Here is a 20,943-nt window from a genome sequence, read left to right as displayed (position 1 = left end):
TAATCTCTAATTTAGAGATCCCGGTCTAACTCAGACTTTGGCATTCTGTATCGAATTTCTGCAATAGAAGTCGATCTACTCCTATGCCACATCGATACACCAAAAGTCTAATGTCTTGGCGGCTCTGCCAATGACTCAGTACATCTGTCTAAAATTCTATCTCATGCTTTGCTATAAATCAATAGACTAAGCATATCAATCTCAGACATTGCATCATATCGAGGCAATGACAATTCAGTATGTGATTTTGGTAAAACTCAAGTTAAATCAAACTCGAGTTGTGCAATCCCGGACCAACATTGATTTATACCTTTCTCTTGTCGATCTGACGAAGTCGATGTTTCGAATTCGAAGCCTGTCAATACTCAATCTGGCAATGACAATATCGAGGAGTATAATATCAATACACCACTCAAATCAATACTGGATATAATCAGAACTCAATCTAATTCTGTTTTAACGGCATAACAGCACAATCCCAATATACCCAGCAATACAATATCAGTCAGATATCAATCCCAACATCTCATAATCAATAACAACACAAATCTGATATCAAATCTCAATCAAATCAACTCTGAAACTCATAATAATTTCATACGGTATCCGTTCTTCAATCTGGTTTCAATTATACGATGTCTACTATATCAAGAACATCATATATGAGTCATATCCGATTCCTTCAACACCATAATTTCAAGTCATATCAAAACGTAGTAAAACTTACGTTTAGTTGAAGCCTGTGTCGATAGGAACACAGTATCGAAGTCGGATTGAAAATCGAACGGACAGATTTCTCGCAAATCACAAATCATTGTTTTAAAGAAACTTAAGCATTCCCCAGCTATTCTTTTCGTTTTCTTGCCGGATTATAAGAACTGAAGGTTAATATATATATATCATGCATGCAAGGGGCAAGTGGCTCACTCCTTTAAGCAACACGTCTCGCGCATATGCGCGACCTACCTCTGCGCATATGCGCGAGACAATATGTCTCAGCGCGTAGCATCACAGCAACTCACGCATATGCACACGCTCACTCAGCGCATATGCGTGAGGTTCTTCACAACTCTCTGCCATCTTCGCGCATATGCGCGGGTCAATGTCGTTCATATGCGGGAGGTCCTCTGCCTATCTCGTGCATATGCGCCCGGCGGGGTCGCGCATATGTGCGAGGGCTAACCTCGCACATAATTCCAATCCTCTTTCCGGCTTTCCCAGTCTAATCCGTTCCGTCTATAATCACATCACTTTATCAACAAATAATTTCAGATTACAATAATAAAAATCTCGAGCATTACACCAACTATCATAAAAATAACTTCCCCGTTCATTTTTTCAACAGATACATTATCATTGAGATTCTCGCCCCCGTTTTCGAAGGTTCACTCTCTTTGTCATTGCAAGTTCACCGTTCCCATTTTCATCGGATCCCTTACTACTTTTACGTCACGATCAATTCACATTCCTCAAAAATATTTTCCTTACTTTATCATTTCATAAAACATTCATAACTTTCCATATTCTTTAACATTCCCAAAAATGGTTCATTTAATTCGTATACGTCGAGATTGCTAAAAATAGCATATACGTGCAAATACGTTAAAACTTCTAAAAATACTATAAACCATGCATATACTTTTAAAATTCTAAAATAACATTTAACATGATATGGAATTGCTTTAGGAAGTTGCAAACCACCCTCGACTTTCCTCGAACCGACCGTACACGTTTAACGCTATACGAACCCGGAAGAACTTAAACTTTGACTCAAGGAGAAGACTCGATTTCCAAACTTTAAAAATACCCAAAAATATCCAGTATCTTGCTAGAAATACAATCTTAGGACCTACGTTTCCAAAACGATTCAATTCTCTTACCGGATGACTCGTTTCCCACCGTTTTCGCGTTTTCGGTTAAACAAATGACCAAACTACAGCTCTGACTCGAACCAACCCGAGACCAGACCTTTATTAACGTCCTAAGACACAATTTGGGCTGCTAGAAGTCCCCAAGCCCAAGCCAAAACCGAAACCCGGATTTAAAATTTAACCTAGGCTCAATTCGTTCCTTTTTTTGACACGTTCAGGCAATTTACGACCCCGAATGGACCACGGCTCGACACAACCACGAACCAGGCCCTAGACCCCTTCCTTAGACCCTAAAAAAGACCATGATCAGGCCCTTCTGGACACATACCAGACTCCCTAAGCCCTGAAGCTCACGCATCATCAGCCCACAAAATGCATCCTCACACTCACCTTGGCTTTCTCGCGCACCAGATGCTGTCCCAGCCATTGGCTCACCCCTTGGCCCATACCAGCCCCTCACCAGGTCCCTAAGGCATGTACCTAGCAACTGGTCCAGTCTTTCCACCATCCCCTAGCCCACATAACTGCACACACCCCAAACAAGCCTACAAGGACAGTTTTTGGAAATTTGGTCGCAGCGCTTTGCCCACTGGTCCAGGCACTGTCCGAACCTCTCCTAGCCCTTCCCTCCAGACCCCTACCAAGACCTCACAGCCTGCGTATGTTTGTGTGCAGGGCTTGAAAATGTCCCTTCAATTCTATTACGCGAATCTCCTTCCTTCCTCTCCTCTATGTCGTGGCCACCTCTAGAGTCCTAGTGTGTGTGTGTTTGTGTGTTGCAAGTGTGTGGGTGGCGTGAATGAAGGTGTAGGGTTGGTATGTTTTATTTAAATAACTCATTAAGTTGTTAAGTGGGTTTAAGTTTACATAATGGACCCTATAATTAATTAATTAATCACCAACAAACTAGGCTCATTAAAGTGTTAATTAAATACATAATTAATCCTACTACAAAGTCCAAACAATATTTAAAAATATTTGGTGCTACTCGTTTCTAGTATCGTGCGTTCGAAACTCCTTATTCCCTAACAAAAGTTCGTTATCGATTAAGTTCGTCCCTTACTATAAATAGATTGTCGTTTTCCTATTTTGGACTTACTAAATCTAAAAATTCTAATTTCTAAACTTCTAAAAATAGAAACTTTAATAAAATCAGCCCCGGTTCTCTCGTCTTTTGTCGTGCATCGTTTAATCGACTGCGTAAAGTTCACATTCGTAACATTCGATTAAATAATCATTAAACCATGCAAATATTTAAATATGCTTCTAGACCACTCATTTAAATAATTTTCAAATACTTTTCATGAATGCATGTAGTTAGTGTGTGATATAGGGGGATTTTACTTGTTTTTCTTATCATATTACGTCGCATTGTGTTGCATTTATCATTTAGATCGCATGCATTTTGTATTATTTTAGCATAATTCATGTTTTATTGTTGTTCATGCGTTTAGTTGGTGAAAATGCAGTGAGTCGTGCATAAACTGAAAATTTAAGAAAAAAGTCGAAAGCCATCCGCCCGGGCGCACATTCACATCCGCCCGGGCGGCTCCAAGGCGTGAGAGAAGGAGTTTTTGTGAAGGTCATCCGCCCGTGCGGAAACTTAGGTCCGCCCGGGCGCGTCCAAGAAAAATAAAAATAGAAGATGTGCGAAGGTCATCCGCCCGGGCGGAAACTTATGTCCGCCCGGGCGCGCTTGTATTTGTGGAAAGATTTTGGACGATTTCTGTAAAGGCCTGTATTTCGTATTCCTATTTTAGCGGAATTATTAAAAATTTTCTAAATAAATAATTATCTTGCCTCATTTATAAAATAAACAGGTAAATAATTTTAACTTTAAAATAACAGCGGAAGCAAATATTGTTTTCAAACCACAACTTCAAAATATATCCACCGTATTAAAACTGACTTTGTGAAAGAGGATCGGTTTTAGGGTGTTCAAATGCGCAACAGAAGTTCAAAAATGTTTTCAAGGCATGAAAACCGAAAATTTTAAAGAAAAATTTGAACACCTCATGTACTAGCATGTAAAATATACAAAAACACAACTATGACATTCATAGGGTGTTGAGAAATCGTTACCTATCAATCTCTTGAGATTGATGATGGCTCCAACTTAGTTGATATACAACTAAGCTCTTCAAGGCAAGACAAATCTACAAGCTTCCTTACTTAAAAATCAAGCCCACCACCAAACTTAAAAGATCTACCTTACACTTGCACTAGAAAATGAAGGGTATTTTTTTTTTAGAAGAGAATTGTTTCTCTAACAATTGAAGAACAAAAAGAGAGAAAAATGAGGAGAGTTGTTGTTCAAAATTTCGGCCAACTTCAAGGAAAGGGGGGAGAAATTAATTTTCTTGGTGTTGTAAAAAGTTTTTTTTATCAAAAGTTGCAAGCCATGCAATTTTTTTAATGAAAATTATTCCCCAACCCTTCACCTCCCAAGCATGCTTTTGACTTGGGCTTGTAACAATTACAAGGACCATGAACTTTTATTTAAATGTCACAAACATATTTGAGTCCATTTAAAGTTTACTTGATTTTACTCAAGCCCACTAGTTAAATAATTATTTCCGATTGGGCTCTACTAGGCCCAATGTTACTTAATTAATTCAACACTTGAATTAATTTAATTATTTGGACTCTACTAGGCCCACTAATGTTTAATTAATTCAACACATGAATTAATCTAATTTAGTCCATAATAATGCTTATGAAAATCACAATTCCAAATACATTATTTATTTGGCCAACTTTTAATTTAGGAACACATTCATACATTAAAATTTACATTTTCCTCATAGAAGTCATACTTCTATTTTTCTTCAAGCTTATAAACTCCTTTATAAGCCGTTCAACACATTGAACTATTTTACTTCTCAACGGGATTTAGAAAGCTAGTACTTGTGTGGTTCTCAATGGTTCATTGATACAACTAGCCGTGGATTCACATCTCCATGTGATTCGGACTAAACATATCCTTATACGAGCATACCCCAATTGCTCCATTCTTACTTATCAACTCCTTGATAACAAGAATGTCAGAACTCAAGTCTGATAGTACCCAACCAATCATGTTAAATGCCTAGCAGTATCGCTTACATGATTCCCTAGGTATCAAATGATAGTGCCTGCAAGAACAATTCAATTATGGTTAGCGTACAGTACGGTCCCTTCAACTCATATATCCCGACCGATTCGACAACCATTGGTATATCGAGAGTTGTCAATGAATCGATGCTATGTGTCATGTCGTAGTTGCATCGATGGTGTAATCTATGAAACCCATTTCATAATTACCACCATATTCTGATCAGAGATTTCATACTACACATACATGAGAACACATAGGATATCCATACCCGAAGGTAAGCGGTGAATCCCCGACTACAATGCATCGACTCCTATATGTTTCGACAGAACACCCAACCTTGCCACCTGATGACCCCATGAGAGTCGGTAAACAAGTCAAAGTGTAATTCTAGCACATAGAGTCTCAATGTTGTCCCGGGTCATAAGGACTAATGGTGTACAACCATAAACTAGGACGTTTTCACTCGATAAATGAAAACCACTTGGAAAGTTCTTTATGGACGGTTGTTCAGTGCACTCTACAAGGAGCACCTATCTGCATGCTCGGACATCACAATGTCCCCTACCAATGAAACATGGTACTCACATCGCAGATACTAGTCTCGAACTCGAGCGGCCTTTATCCTTCTTAGCGGCGGCTGAATCGACTAGGAACTGTTTAGAATATACAGTATTCCAAATATGAGTTTCATGATACTCATCATGTGAGCATCTCATATTTTTTCTACTATTTGTATATTCAAGGATTTTATCTATGCAACTAGCATGGGTATACAGATAAAGAAGTGCCAAAATAATAAATTCAAATATTATTAAAATAAAGATTGTTTATACATAGAGTTTCATTGTTAACACTCGGCCAACACTTGGCTCGACGGACACCTACTCTAACAATCTCCCACTTGCACTAGAGCCAACTACCCATATGTTTCAAACCCATCGATTCGGGATGCTTCTCGAATAATGGTCCAGGTAAAGGCTTAGTTAGTGGATCAGCAACATTATCTGCGGAGCCGACTTTGTCAATCGTGACGTCTCCTCTTTCCACGATCTCTCGGAGGATGTGGTACTTTCTCAATACGTGTTTGGACTTCTGATGAGACCTCGGCTCCTTTGCTTGAGCAATGGCTCCCGTGTTGTCACAAAACACCGGGACAGGAGCAACTCAATTAGGAATGACGCCAAACTCTTGGACGAAATTCCTTATCCAAACAGCCTCCTTTGCTGCATCTGATGCAGCAATATATTCTGCCTCAGTGGTGGAATCCGCTCTACTGTCTTGCTTGGAACTCTTCCAAGAGACAGCAACACCATTGAGCATGAATATGAATCCACAGGTTGACTTCGAGTCATCGATATCGCTTTGGAAGCTAGAGTCGGTATAGCCTTCCAATTTCAGTTCCCCACCACCATAGACCAAGAACAACTTATTGGTCCTTCTCAAATACTTGAGGATGTCTTTCACAGCTTTCCAATGTGGAAGAGCGGGGTTCGATTGATATCTACTCACTACACTTAGTGCAAAAGCCACGTCACGACGTGTAGATATCATCCCTTACATGATGATACCAATCGCAGATGCATACGGAATGCGTGTCATCGCCTCTATCTCTGCATCAGTCTTGGGAGACATAGACTTGGATAGGGACACGCCATGACACATTGGTAGATGTCCTCTCTTAGACTCATCCATCGAGAACCTCTTCACGATGGTGTCAATGTATGTGGACTGGGTGAGACCGAGCAATCTTCTTGATCTATCTCTATAGATCTGTATTCCCAATACAAAAGATGCTTCACCCAAGCCCTGCATCGAGAACTTACTCGCTAACCATATCTTAGTTGATTGCAACATTCCTATATCATTCCCAATGAGTAGAATGTCATCAACATAAAGCAACAGGAATGTCACAGCACTCCCACTGACCTTCTTATACACACAGGATTCCTCAGGATTCTTAGTAAAACCAAACTCTTTGATTGTACTGTCGAATCTAAGGTTCCAACTCCTAGATACTTGCTTTAGACCATAAATAGATCTTTGAAGTTTGCATACCATATGCTCACTTCCGATATATGTAAACCCTTCAGGTTGAGACATGTAAATCTCTTCCTTAATATCCCCATTAAGAAAGGCTGTCTTGACATCCATCTGCCATATCTCATAGTCATACCATGCAGCTATGGCTAGCAATATCCTTATGGACTTGAACATTGCAACTGGAGAAAAGGTTTCCTCAAAGTCAACTCCTTGTCTTTGAGTATATCATTTTGCCACCAATTGCGCTTTGAAGGTCAATACCTTCCCATCCGCCCCAAGTTTCCTCTTGTAAATCCATTTACACCCTATGGGAACAATTCCCTCAGGTGGATCCACGAGATTCCACACTTGGTTCGAATGCATGGAATTCATCTCAGATTCCATTGCTTCAAGCCACTTGGATGAATCGGCATCAGATAACGCTTCCTTGAAGGTCCTTGGATCAAATCCATGGTTAGGCTCATCATGGCCCTCTTCAAGAAGCAGACCATACCTCATAGGTGGTCTCGAGACTCTCTCGGATCTTCTTGGAGCTTGTATCTCCTCTCTTGGCTCTTCGGGTGTGGGTTCTATAATTGTGGGTGTCTCTCGAACCTCTTCGAGTTCTATCATCTTGCCTTTTCTTTCTAATAGAAATTCCTTTTCTAAAAAGGTTGCATTCCTAGAAACAAACACCTTTGTTTCTTGGGGATGATAGAAATAATATCCAACTGAATTCCTTGTATATCCCACAAAGTAGCATAAAATGGATCGACTATCAAATTTATCTCCCACTGCATGCTTCATATAAGCAGGGCACCCCCATATTCTAAGATAAGAATATTTGGGAGGCTTACCCATCCATATCTCATATGGTGTCTGCCTTTGAATGGACATTTAGTGGAATATCTTTCAATTTTAAGTTATAGAGATCGTTTTCAAGTTCACCAGTAACAATCAAACATTCATTCTTGTAAATATTGCAAACACTTTGCTAAAGAAACAAGAATATCCATCTTTATCAACATAGAAATGGAAACAATGTTTTTTCATCAAATCAGGTACAAACAAAACATCTCTTAAAAATTAACTTAAAATTATTGTTCAACAATAAGTAAACATCTTCAACAGCCTTGGCAGCAACTCTTACCCCATCGCCCATCCTCAAGAAGGTCTCACCTCCCCTTAGTCTCCTACTTCTTCCCATCACCTGCAAATCATTACAGAGATGTGAGCCACAGCCGGTATCCAATACCCAAGAAGTAGAGTTAATTGAAATGTTTACTTCAATGTAGAACATACCATTTTCAGAACTTTTCTGAGCAAGATATTCTTTGCAATTACGCCTCCAATGTCCAGGCTTCTTGCAGTGATGACAAACAACACTAGTCTTGTCAGCCTTAACTGGTGTGGCTGCCACGACGGGATTCGGAGATTGCTTCAACAAGGGCACGTTCTTCTTGGGACGTTGGAAAGAACGCTTCTTTCCCTTCCCATGTAGATCAATCTTCGTACCAGATGAAGAACCCACATAAAGAACCAAATTCTCTTTCTTGATGGTCGATTCAAACGTAACAAGAATGTTAACCAACTCCTCAAGGGTCTGCTCAAGCTTGTTCATGTTGAAATTCACCACAAAAGGATCAAATGAGCTAGACAGCGATAAGAGCAACACGTCGGTGGTCAACTCCAAAGGCAACATCAGATCCATGCCAACGAGCTTGTCCACGAGCCCAATCAACTTCAGGCCATGCTCATGGACCAAGGCCCCATCTCGCATGCGCAAAGTGATCAGCTCCTTGACGGTATCATGCCTAAAAGGCCGTGTTTGCTCACTAAAGAGTTCCTTGAGATGCAAATGAATGTCAGCAGCACTCTTTGCATCCTCAAAACGTCTCTGCAGCTCATCATTCATAGAAGCCTGCATATAACACTGGCTTTCAAGTCATGGTCACACCATTCCTTGTAAGTCTGCAATTCCTCAGGAGTGCAGTCAGTCAGAGCCTCAACAGGGGGCGACTCAGACAGTGTATATGCTATCCTTTCCGAATTCAAGACAATTTTTAGGTTTCTTAGCCAAGTGAGGTAATTAGGTCAAGTTAACACGTGTTTTTCGAGTATTGCGGATAGCGGATTGCGAATCGAAGACATTGTCAAATTTTGTACTGAAAAGTAAAAGAGATAAATCTTAATGACTATTTTAAAATATTTAGTAAGATATAAAGTATGGACTTTTACTTTATAAATTTTCGCTCCCACTGTTTTGACATTTTCACTACCCTCTAGTGAAAACGGGAAACTCCTTTCCTCAGTAGGTACGCAAGGTCTAATTAGTGAATTATGATCCCGAATAATATAAGCCAATCACAATTCCTAAAAGGTAGTTTCCAATTCAATCACCATGCAACCCTTTACGTAAACTTTTGTCTCACGTTTGATTAGGACCGAATAATATGACGTCGTTCATCTTCATGTGTCAAGCCATACCCATCGATGTTGAACCTTAATGGACGGTCGCCATGATTTCCCTCAATAATATGAGCCGAAATCATGGGAGTTCCATGTAGTTCACATCACAATGTCAATGGATGTCACAGCTTTCCGGCACCCAGGACCCCCCCAATAATATGAGCCGAGCCCCGAGCACGGGTAGCGTTCATCATGCACCCATTGTCGATGGAATACATGGAAATTACAAAAAAATTTATAATTCTACTTTTTGGGCTTGATATTAATTTTGAATCTTATTCAAAATGAGGGTTTTTAATTTTGAAAGGTCTCATCATTAATTTTTATTTAAAAGCTTGCCATGTTTGATCGTATGTTTGCCGATTCATGTAACTTTGTTATTATCATAATAATAACTCACATACTCATTATTTATAACATATCATGCATATATTATAAACAGAAAACAAAACAAGGATGATCAATCGCCCCAAAACTAATGGCCAGTGTGAGCTAAACACGGGCCTAGGTCCAATCCTAGGGAAATGCATGGGATGCAAATGCAACTATTACATTAGCTTTCAATATTTACATGTCTTCGATCTTCATAATCATCATGGCCACCATCTTCCAATCTTGATCATCCACTATACTAATATTTACAAATAAATATCCATGGCAAATAGAGATACATCTCATGGGGGTGGGAACGGGCCATAAACCAAGCACACTTTATAAATTGATAATTATTACAATCATTCAACACAAAATATCCTAGCATATACCTAGCAAATTGGGCTTGGGCTTTTGATCATCCTTCATGCATAACATCACATATCATACACCATCAATTAATTATCACAATAATTAACTGATCCAATATTATATATCTTGATCCAATCACTAACCGCCACGATTATAAACTAAATTAACAAAGTATACAAACACCTTTGTATACTTTCTAATTAATTTATTTATAACCGAATTTCTTGCAAATCACAATTTACTATAAATAATTAAAGTCCAACTTCAATTATTTATTTCATGAGAAAATATTTGCAACTTTTGTAAATTTAAACTTAAGGGCCCAAAAAATCATTTTTCACCAAAAACATTTTGGCCCATTTAAAATTCACAAATATGTTAGCCATCCAATGGCCCAACAACTCAAGGCCCATGACACTTTGATATTTCAAAATACTTTTTAAAAATCCTAGTCGTCATCGCCGTCGCCGGAACTCCGTCGCCAGATTCCGGGCAACAAAAAATTTTTTTTTTATTTTTTGAGGGGGACGTTCGGGCAGCCACTCGGGCTTCCCTTGCTGCCCGAAATGGGCAGCTCCTCAGGCAGCCCGAGCTGCCCGAAATTTTCCCCAAAATGCCTTGATTTTGTAGCAAAAATTTCATCTCATGCGGTTAGAAATCGACCTCAATATAATATTATGTATATGCTACACAAACTAGTACCCTTAGCTCTGATACCACTTGAAAGAGGATCGGTTTTAGGGTGTTCAAATGCGCCACGAAAGTTCAAAAATGTTTTCAAGGCATGAAAACCGAAAATTTTAAAGAAAAATTTGAACACCTCATGTACTAGCATGTAACATATACAAAAACACAACTATGACATTCATAGGGTGTTGAGAAATCGTTACCTATCAATCTCTTGAGATTGATGATGTCTCTAACTTAGTTGATATACAACTAAGCTCTTCAAGGCAAGACAAATCTACAAGCTTCCTTACTTCAAAATCAAGCCCACCACCAAACTTAAAAGATCCACCTTACACTTGCACTTGAAAATGTAGGGTATTTTTCTTTGAGAAGAGAATTGTTTCTCCAACGATTGAAGAACAAAAAGAGAGAAAAATAAGGAGAGTTGTTGTTCAAAATTTCGGCCAACTTCAAGGAAAGAGGGGAGAAATTAATTTTCTTGGTGTTGTAAAAAGTTTTTTTTTATCAAAAGTTGCATGCCATGCAATTATTTTAATGAAAAGTATTCTCCAACCCTTCACCTCCCAAGCATGCTTTTGACTTGGGCTTGTAACAATTACAAGGCCCATGGACTTTTATTTAAATGTCACAAACATATTTGAGTCCATTTAAAGTTTACTTGATTTTACTCAAGCCCACTAGTTAAATAATTATTTCTAATTGGGCTCTACTAGGCCCAATGTTACTTAATTAATTCAACACTTGAATTAATTTAATTATTTGGACTCTACTAGGCCCACTAATGTTTAATTAATTCAACACATGAATTAATCTAATTTAGTCCATAATAATGCTTATGAAAATCACAATTCCAAATACATTATTTATTTGGCCAACTTTTAATTTAGGAACACATTCATACATTAAAATTTACATTTTCCTCATAGAAGTCATACTTATATTTTTCTTCAAGGACTAATGGTGTACAACCATAAACTAAGACTTTTCCACTCGATAAGTGAGAACCACTTGGAAAGTCATTTATGGAGGGTTGTTTAGTGCACTCTACAAGGAGCACCTATCTGCATGCTCGGACATCACAATGTCCCCTACCAATGAAACATGGTACTCACATCGCAGATACTAGTCTCGAACTCGAGCGACCTATATCCTTCATAGCGGCGGCTGAATCGATTAGGAACTGTTTAGAATATACAGTATTCCAAATATGAGTTTCATGATACTCATCATATGAGCATCTCATATTCTTTCTACTATTTGTATATTCAAGGACTTTATCTATGCAACTAGCATGGAGATACAGATAAAGAAGTGCCAAAATAATAAATTCAAATATTATTAAAATAAAGATTGTTTATACATAGAGTTTCATTGTGAATACTCGGCCAACACTTGGCTCGACGGGCACCTACTCTAACAGTTTGAACATAAGAAAATGCATAAACTAAAACTTGAGGTCCTCGGGTTTACTACTGCTGCCCCAAGATAGCTCACTGGTCTCCGCCCTCCGTCTCGACCTCATCAGTACCTACAACAATCAAGTCTAGTTAGTCTAAAGACTCAACATGTATATATCATGAATAACAAGTAAATATATCATAAAGTCACATGCAACGTAAAAATATAATATCATGAAGCGTACGGTAAAAATCGTATCATGAGTAATTATAAACACGTGCATCTCTGAAAATCATACGTAAAAGCTTTGCGCGATAGAGCTCTGTCATATCATATCATAATTTTTCTGGTAGAGATAATATTTTTTAAGCAAGTGGCCCATAATATAACGTGAGCGCCTGATCAGACTAAACCACAGTATACTGGGCGGTAGAGATCACCACAGCCCTTAGACTGGATATCTGTACCCATACATAATCGTAAACCGGTCGTAAGTCACCGGGTGGAGAGGTCCTCGGTTGCGCCTACCGACTTCCAAACCCATAAACGTAAGGTGGCCACAAGACATATCGCATATATCTCAAAAATAAACATTTTATATTTTTATGCACATAATATAATTATAACCTTGTTTTTACTGGATGAGTTGGATCGCTCCCAGGCTTACTACGACTTAATTCTAATATGTGACACATGCAAATAATCTTATCTTGACCAAAACTTGACAATCGAACCAAAAACGAGACGCTTAGGACCAACAACTTAATTTTTCAATCATGGCTTTGTCCCCAACCGAACCAACATTAAACCGACGTTTAACCATGATTAAAAATACCCCTAACATACTGAAAAATATTCATGAGGACTGGAAAACACGAAAATTAGTGAATGGAGGACAAAATCATGAAACGCTTTTTCGAGAGTCACTTTGACACATTGCACCGTAAATTCTCGTACGACCTCTAAACTCAACCAAATCACAAATGGCCAAAAATATGACTTTCCTAACTCATTGAGGTACTGTCCAGTCCAAGGCCATAGGCTAAAAGCCAACCAAAAACTCAAACCACCACCAAAACCGAGACCCAAAGCAGCTGTCAAAATCTAGCAGTAGCAGCTTGTGTGTTTGTGGTGTAAACTCTGAAATTAATGACCATTGGCTTGAACAACCAACCAAAGACTCTTACAAACATCCTAAGGCATGGCTTGGACCATGGCTAAGGGCTAAAAGCTAACCACAAACCAAGCAACCACCTAGGACAATCCAAGCTTCTACCGAGAGATCCCATTCTGTGTAGTGAAATGTATTGGATTGTTTTATTGTCTTGTGTCGTTCCAGTGGCCATTTGATTGACCATGGCTCGATCTAGACATAATTAAGTGTTGTATGAACCACGGCTTTGGGCTACAAGCCAGCCACAGCCCACCCAAGCACCTCAAAACCGAACTCACTCACACAAGGATCAGAATTTTGAAAACCCAGGGCACTTGTCATGTTTATGTAAAAATCTGAAGGATCCGTGAACCAAGCTTGGAAAAAACTGATTTGGTCACGTCCTAGACATGATAAGTAAGGGTTCTAACCATGGCTACCATCCCTAGGACAGCCAAGATTCGAACGCACTCCTTAACCAACCAAGAACAAAAAAAACGTGGCTCAAATCTGTATCTTTGGGAAAAATTGCTGTCATTTCTTTCTTTGTGAGTGTATGGAGGTAAATCAATGGACCAATAACTCCCTAACACACTCTAAATCATGCCTATAAGCAGCCATAATTTCCTGGAATCGAGCAACCCCCAGTAAACAACACAATAATCCAATCGTGTAGCACATAGCATATAGCCGATAGGCTTGTACAGATTTTTTTGAAAACTTGCTGTCAAAATTTCGTTTTGTCACTTGATTCATGAACATATACTGATTTAAAATATCTAATATGACTTGATTGAAGAGCAAAGGAATAATATATACATGCCTGAAATTTGTTTTGCCAAAAACAAATCAATACGACGAATACGAGCGGCGGAGCGGAGTGGAATTTCTTTCTTGTTTCAGCTGCTGCTGTCACGATTCTAAGCTGCTATTTTTCTGATGTTTTTCGAAGGTGAGAGTGTGGGTTTGCTAGAAACTGAATATGAGTGTTATAGGAGGTGTTAAAGGTGCCATAATATACATTAAGTTGGGGGTTACAAGTCAAGAAGTTGAAGGAATTTGAAATGCGTCTTCTTCTCTTGGCTGGCCGATTCTTTTCTTATTCTTGCTGCCTATACACGTTTATTTGCTAGCATGATGGATTGAGAAAGAATTAAGGTGTATTATTGTGTTTGAATTTACTAATAACTAATGAATTAAAGGTGAGGAATTGTATTCACCTTAAAGGCTATTTGAGTGTTACTTGAATGGATTTACTACACTTTTGAATTGTTTTTACCGAAATTATTACTCATTTACATGGTATATTATTATTTAAACTTTGCATTTTAATTGTTTAAGGTTTTAAATACCCATTATACATTTTAGTGAATTAACACATTATTTAGAATAAAATATTGCATGGCATACTTAACCTAAAATTTAAGTATTAAAATGCTAGGTTTTTAATTTCTTGAACCTAGATTAATTTATCCCCACTTGCTTACATATTTTAATTTAAACTTTAATTAAATATTGAATCAAAGAGAACTTATTTAATTACTTAACTCCAATTAATTTATTAAATCCCAAAGACATTCTTTTTCTTTAAATTAAATCATTCCTTGATTTAAATTAAATTTAAGAATATTTTTGAAACGTCCTGCCCTTTTTATTGCTTTAAAAGTACTAGAAATTTTTTTTCCTAATTTTCGGCCCTCACATATAAATATTTTTATAAAATATTTTGCATATAAAAACATCACCCACTAGCATTTTTAAAATCAAGTGCACTAGTCATAAAATGAAATCGTCGCATATTTTACCAAACTTAAAAAGCAATAATTTGAAAAGAATAGCCCATACTAAACCTCTCAAAAATCTCTCAAATGCATAAATAAATAATCTTAAAAATCTTTAATCATAAAGCATGAGCAAAAGTCATAATGCGGAAAAAGTAGAAGCGCTGGTCCTCGGGTTGTGTGCGCCTTCAGTCCAGTCAAATCACTCATCAAGTCCTCCCTCAATACCACCTGCATCCATCACACCTAGTGAGTCTAAAAACTCAACAAACCATAATCTTTATAACGAGTAATACGTAATACAGTCAACATATAACGGTGAAAAATACTTGTACTTAAAATATCGTTTTCATGAAGATGCATAAATATAAACATTTTCGTAAACATTATCATGATGCATAAAACTTTAAACATAAACATTTTCATGACATGCAAACATGAATTTCCTTTTCCTCGACATGACATGACATAAAACCTTAAACATAATCATGAACTTTTCCTTTTTTTTCCTTTGTTGAATTCAGATCGTTAATTGTGACTTTCCTGACATGACATGACATGACGATGGATCCATCTACGTGAAACCTCAGTACTGGGTGGCGGGGGACACCAGCAACACTCTCACCGGTCAACTGGGCCCTGGCCTATCATGATCGAATAGAAATACGATCGTCGGGGCTCCCTCTGGGGCCTTATCCCTTCACGATATTCCCATTCTTACCTCAAACCTCATAACCTCATATTCGTAATAATGGAAACACCATCGTCGGGCTCCCACTGGGACTATCACCCTCACGACATCGCCATCATTAACGAATTAGTCATAATCACTTCACTTCCTTCAACATTTACATTCTCATCACTTTATAAAAATAATGCATAACATAACATTTTGTTTTTGAAACCAAGCATGCAACATGTCTTTTAAATGACTTCCTTAAATCATAAAAATCTCTTAGACATTTAAAAATCATAATTTAATCATGAACATTTCATAAACATTTAAAATGATATTTTACCCTCAAAACATGTAAAATAACATTTTTACATTTTAAATCATAAACATATAGAATTCCTTAAACATTTAAAATATCATTTTAACATAAAAAAAAATTCCATAAACATCCATAACTATAGAAAATAATTATATTAGCACATAAAATAGCATTCAGGGCACTGCCATGACGTTTACTAATTTCTAGGTGTAAAATGACCGTTTTACCCCTGGACGTATAATTTCCGTTTTTGACTTTTTCTTAACTTCTTTGACTCTAACATGTCCCAAATAATTATTTAAGCCTACATGAATTTTCTCATATTTTTACTTAGCATAAATCGAGGACTTTTGATTTAATTTTTAAATAAGACGTATTAACACATTTTAATCCCGAATTAAACCAAATCTTAATATAAAATTCTCAAATTAAAAACTTAGACTTATAATAATTATTTAAGCTTAAACCTAATTTTTCATAATTTTATAAAGCTTAAACTAGGTGTTTCAATTAATACGTTAATTAGTGTTTCGTGCGACGATTAAATTCCGAATAATTCTAAAACTCGTTATTTTGATCCCAAATTTTAAACATAGAATTTTTAAGATTTATTCTACCCTTCCAAGTCATGAGCCACCCCCGTGGACCCTTGGATCAATTTTCCTTCTTTAATTTTCGTTTTTGACCCTTCGATGAACGTACCGAGCCATCTCCTAATTTACTCGAGCCACGCCCGAGCTGCCTCGAGCCAAAACCTAGCCAACCCATCTAGGGACCCTACTGTGCAAGCCCAGCCCAAAAACCTTGGCCCTGGCCCGCTCAAACACCTTCTGCCCCTCAACCCAATTACATGCATGTGTACGTGTGATTGTGGCTTTGAACAAAAGAGTTCCTAACTAGTCTAGGACTCCTCCCAACCCTTAACCACCGACCCCTCATGAGCCTAACCCTCTCTGGACCATGCCCAGACATAGCCCATACCAACCCAGCCACCAGAACTCCAAGCCCGAAGCACCTGAATCAGCTGGAAGCAACCTGCGCGCACACAAGCTGCCCTCAAGGTGCATGCCTCTCTCACGTTTTCTGATGCTATGCCTCTAACACTCGAGCCAACCCCTGAACCAAGCCCTCAAGCACCCTCCTAGGACCCTAAGGACCTAACCTAGCCTAGCCCAGACCCCCTGGCCGAGCCCCCCTCTTCCCTGCACCAGCAGCAAAACCTGCGCTGCTTCCCTTGCCACTTACGGGTTGGAGTCCTAGCTTGCTAGGAGTCCTTCCCAGCCTCTTGTCTCGAGTCCTAGCATGGCTAGGACTCTTCCCTTGACCCCTCACGGACCTTAGCCAAGCCCTGGTCCAACCAAGGCCTAGCCAAGTCTTCCATCCCCATAAAACCGAGCACCTAAGTCTCTTGACAGAAGTTTGGTTCCAGTTTTTTTTCGTTCCTTGTTGTGCAGCGATTTGTGTGTGTCTATGACCCTCTAAAACGTGTACAAACCCCACTCGATCATATCTTAACATCATGGCAGCGCCTAAAGTAGCATACAACATGAGTTGGAACATAAAAGCATGGGATTGACATATGGGTGATTAGTATTTCGAAAATAACAATATGCACAACATGCTTTCATACACACGATAATTAAAACGATACTACGATGTGATGGACGAGAAAAGGAGATGTATGGCGTGTCTTTGCGTAATCTACGCACGAACATACGTTGACGAATCGAAGAACGGCGACGAGAAACCTTGGGTGAATTTTCCCTTGAACCTTCAAACTTTCTAATTGAAATTGTGTGTGCCGTGTCTTGAGTTTGAGGGGAGAGTTTTAGATTTTTAAAAAGTGGGAGGCGTGTATATGTGTAGGGTTTGGAGAGGGTTTAATAATATTATATAGTTTAATTAATAACTAATTAGGCTTAAGCCCAATAAGGGATTTAATTAGGCCCAATAATCTTTAATTAAATACTAAAAATAATTTTGTGAAAATAAGTTTGTGAATTTATTAGCCGGGTTGTCAAAACGTTCGTATTTTGTTGAAAATCCAACACCGATAAAAATTAAGTCCCGGCGTATAAAATCACCTCAAAACCCCTTATTTTCAAAAATAAGAAAAAGCAACACCCTTATTTTAAATAATTAAAAACAACTATTTAATAAAAATATTTTCTATTTTTCAACCCTCGGTCTCCGTTCCTCGATCGCAACTCGAATAACCTTTAAAAATATATTTTAATGCAATCATGTAGAAAAGTATATTTTAAACATGTAAATATACACAACAAATTTAATCCATGCAATTAAAATCATTAATTGAAATGCACAATGAATTTAATAATTTGCGCATGTGGTTTGCGTGGACTTTTAAATTTTCGGGGCGTTACAATTTTTCTTATTATTAATCTTATCTCTAATCTCCAAACTCCGGTCCGGCCTCGCGTATTTATCCTGAAAAGATAAAACTAAACATCTACTTTTAAAATAAATAATCATGACTTAACAATTATAAAAATTAACTAAACAATTCATTTATTTATAAAAATTCATTTTTAATTTAAATAGTAACAATTATTCATGGCTTATACGTAATCTGATTTTTGGGTTCTACAATTTCTTCCCTTAATTCTGAATGGGGTGGATATGGAAGGGGGATTTGGACGTTTTTGAGCATTATTCAGACATTATTGGAGAGCCACCACAAGCTTTGGAGAGGAATTCGCGCTTGGATTGAAGATTCGACAATTTCCAGGCATCGTCTTTGCGTTTTTCATCAAATCTAGTATTTCTTCTCTAGTTTTTATAATTCAAACATTGTTTTGTTTATTTTAAATATGAATTCGAGTAGCTAATTTAAAATATTTGTTGGTATTTAAGGGGATCCTACCCCAAACTTTGATTTAATTAATTTATATTTCGATTGTTGCGTTATTCTTGAATGTGCTACTGTTTTTCATTGTATTGTTAGAGCGTAGCTAACTTTAACAACGTTTTTATATTGCGAGTGAATTCGAGAGAATAACTTGTGATAGGAACGAGTAGTATAATCTGTGGATCTACAATTTACATAGATATATGAAATTGGATACGCGACGATAGTCATAGTCCGGTAGGGCGAAAACCAGGGGATTTCATAGATCGATTTGCAATTCACTCTTGATAAATAATTAAAGACATTTAATTACTTCATTGAGTAGAGTTTGTTTGGCATAGCTCGAGAGAGTGTGTTCAATTGAATAGTAAATCCCTTTCGGAAGCATACAATTACTATCGATCGAATTAATTAATTAACGAGGGGTAGGTGAACCGAAATTCCCAACAAATTCATTTCTCATTGAATTTTAAATCAACCATTTTAGATATTATATTTCATTATCCAATTCTTGAATCATTTTATTTGCGTATTTATGTGAGCATAGTAGTACTAAAACAACCAATCAATTTTCGTTGCTAAAGATTTAATAACTGAAAATAATAATTGTCAAATACAGTCTTCAGTGGAACGATACTCGTACTCACGTACATTATACTATTACTTGACATCGTGCACTTGCGATTAATTTTTGAGCATACAAAATCATATTTTTATTAAGGATTTCACAGTGCAAGTTTTGCTCAATCAAGTTTTTAGCGCCGTTGCCGGGGACTGTTAATTCACAATTTTATTTTTAGTTATTTTCTTTAGCATTGTTTTATATTTATTAAATTAACACTCCATATTCCATTACAGATATCTCGTCCAGTGCATGCCAAAGTCACTTGACGTGGAGCTTGAGAAGTTTGACCCTGAAATTGAAAGAACTTTCCGCAGGAGAAGACAGCAGCAGAGACTGAAGGAACTGATGGAGAGACACGAGCACGAGCATGAGGAGAAACATCGTGAAGATAGACATGTTGAGATGCCGCGCCGCATACCAATGCTAGAATATGCCCAGCCTTCTTTGGATGGTGCACGCCCCAGCATTGTGAGACCTATTGTGCAAGCAAATCACTTCGAAATCAAGCCAGCTATAATTCAGATGATTCAGAATACAGTCCAGTTTGGAGGATCTGCAGTAGATGACCCAAACACGCACATCGCAGATTTTCTTGAAATTTGCGATACTTTTAAATTTAATGGAGTTTCTGATGATGTTGTTAGACTGCGTTTATTTCATTTCTCCTTACGTGATAAAGCTAAACTATGGTTAAATTGTTTTCCTGTAGGTTCGATCACCACATGGGAGGATATGGCGAAGGCGTTTCTCATCAAATACTTTCCTCCATCTAAGACCATGAAGCTGCGGGCAGACATCACCACTTTTGCTCAGTTTGAGCTGGAATCTTTATATGAGGCATGGGATCGTTTCAAGGATCTATTACGAAGATGCCCTCATCAAGAACTGCCACTTGGGTTAGTTGTTCAAACCATTTACTATGGCTTGCTTACTCCTAATCGTACTATAATAGATACTGCTGCGTGTGGAAACCTCTTGAGAAAAACTGCTGAGGAAGGATACGAGTTATTGGAGGAGATGGTTGCTAGCAGCTATCATCCTCAATCTGAAAGGAACAACCAGCGAAGGAGTGCAGGAGTTCACCAGGTGTTGCGACTTTGATTGTTACACTCCCAAGAGCAGGTTTTCCACAAGTGTATGTGCCAGAAGGGGAACCTGTGAATCAAGTGGGTGTCCAAAACCGTCCAAGGAATGACCCTTATTCGAACACATACAATCCTGGATGGAGGCAA

The 20,943-nt window shown here is 37.9% G+C and overlaps 1 non-coding gene across 1 annotated transcript; it reads right to left on the bottom strand.

The window, feature by feature from the left end:
• Positions 1 to 20,492: 20,492 nt before the first annotated feature.
• Positions 20,493 to 20,598, bottom strand: LOC142519950 (small nucleolar RNA R71). Its single transcript, XR_012813834.1, has one exon. It is a non-coding gene; the product is annotated as a small nucleolar RNA R71 (small nucleolar RNA).
• Between the last annotated feature and the right edge of the window lie 345 nt (positions 20,599 to 20,943).

This window comes from Primulina tabacum, chromosome 11 (assembly GCF_025594145.1).
Source record: "Primulina tabacum isolate GXHZ01 chromosome 11, ASM2559414v2, whole genome shotgun sequence".
Classification (NCBI taxonomy): Eukaryota; Viridiplantae; Streptophyta; class Magnoliopsida; order Lamiales; family Gesneriaceae; genus Primulina; species Primulina tabacum.
The sequence above is the reverse complement of the archived record's forward strand: the minus strand, read 5'-3'. Positions and strand labels throughout refer to the sequence as shown.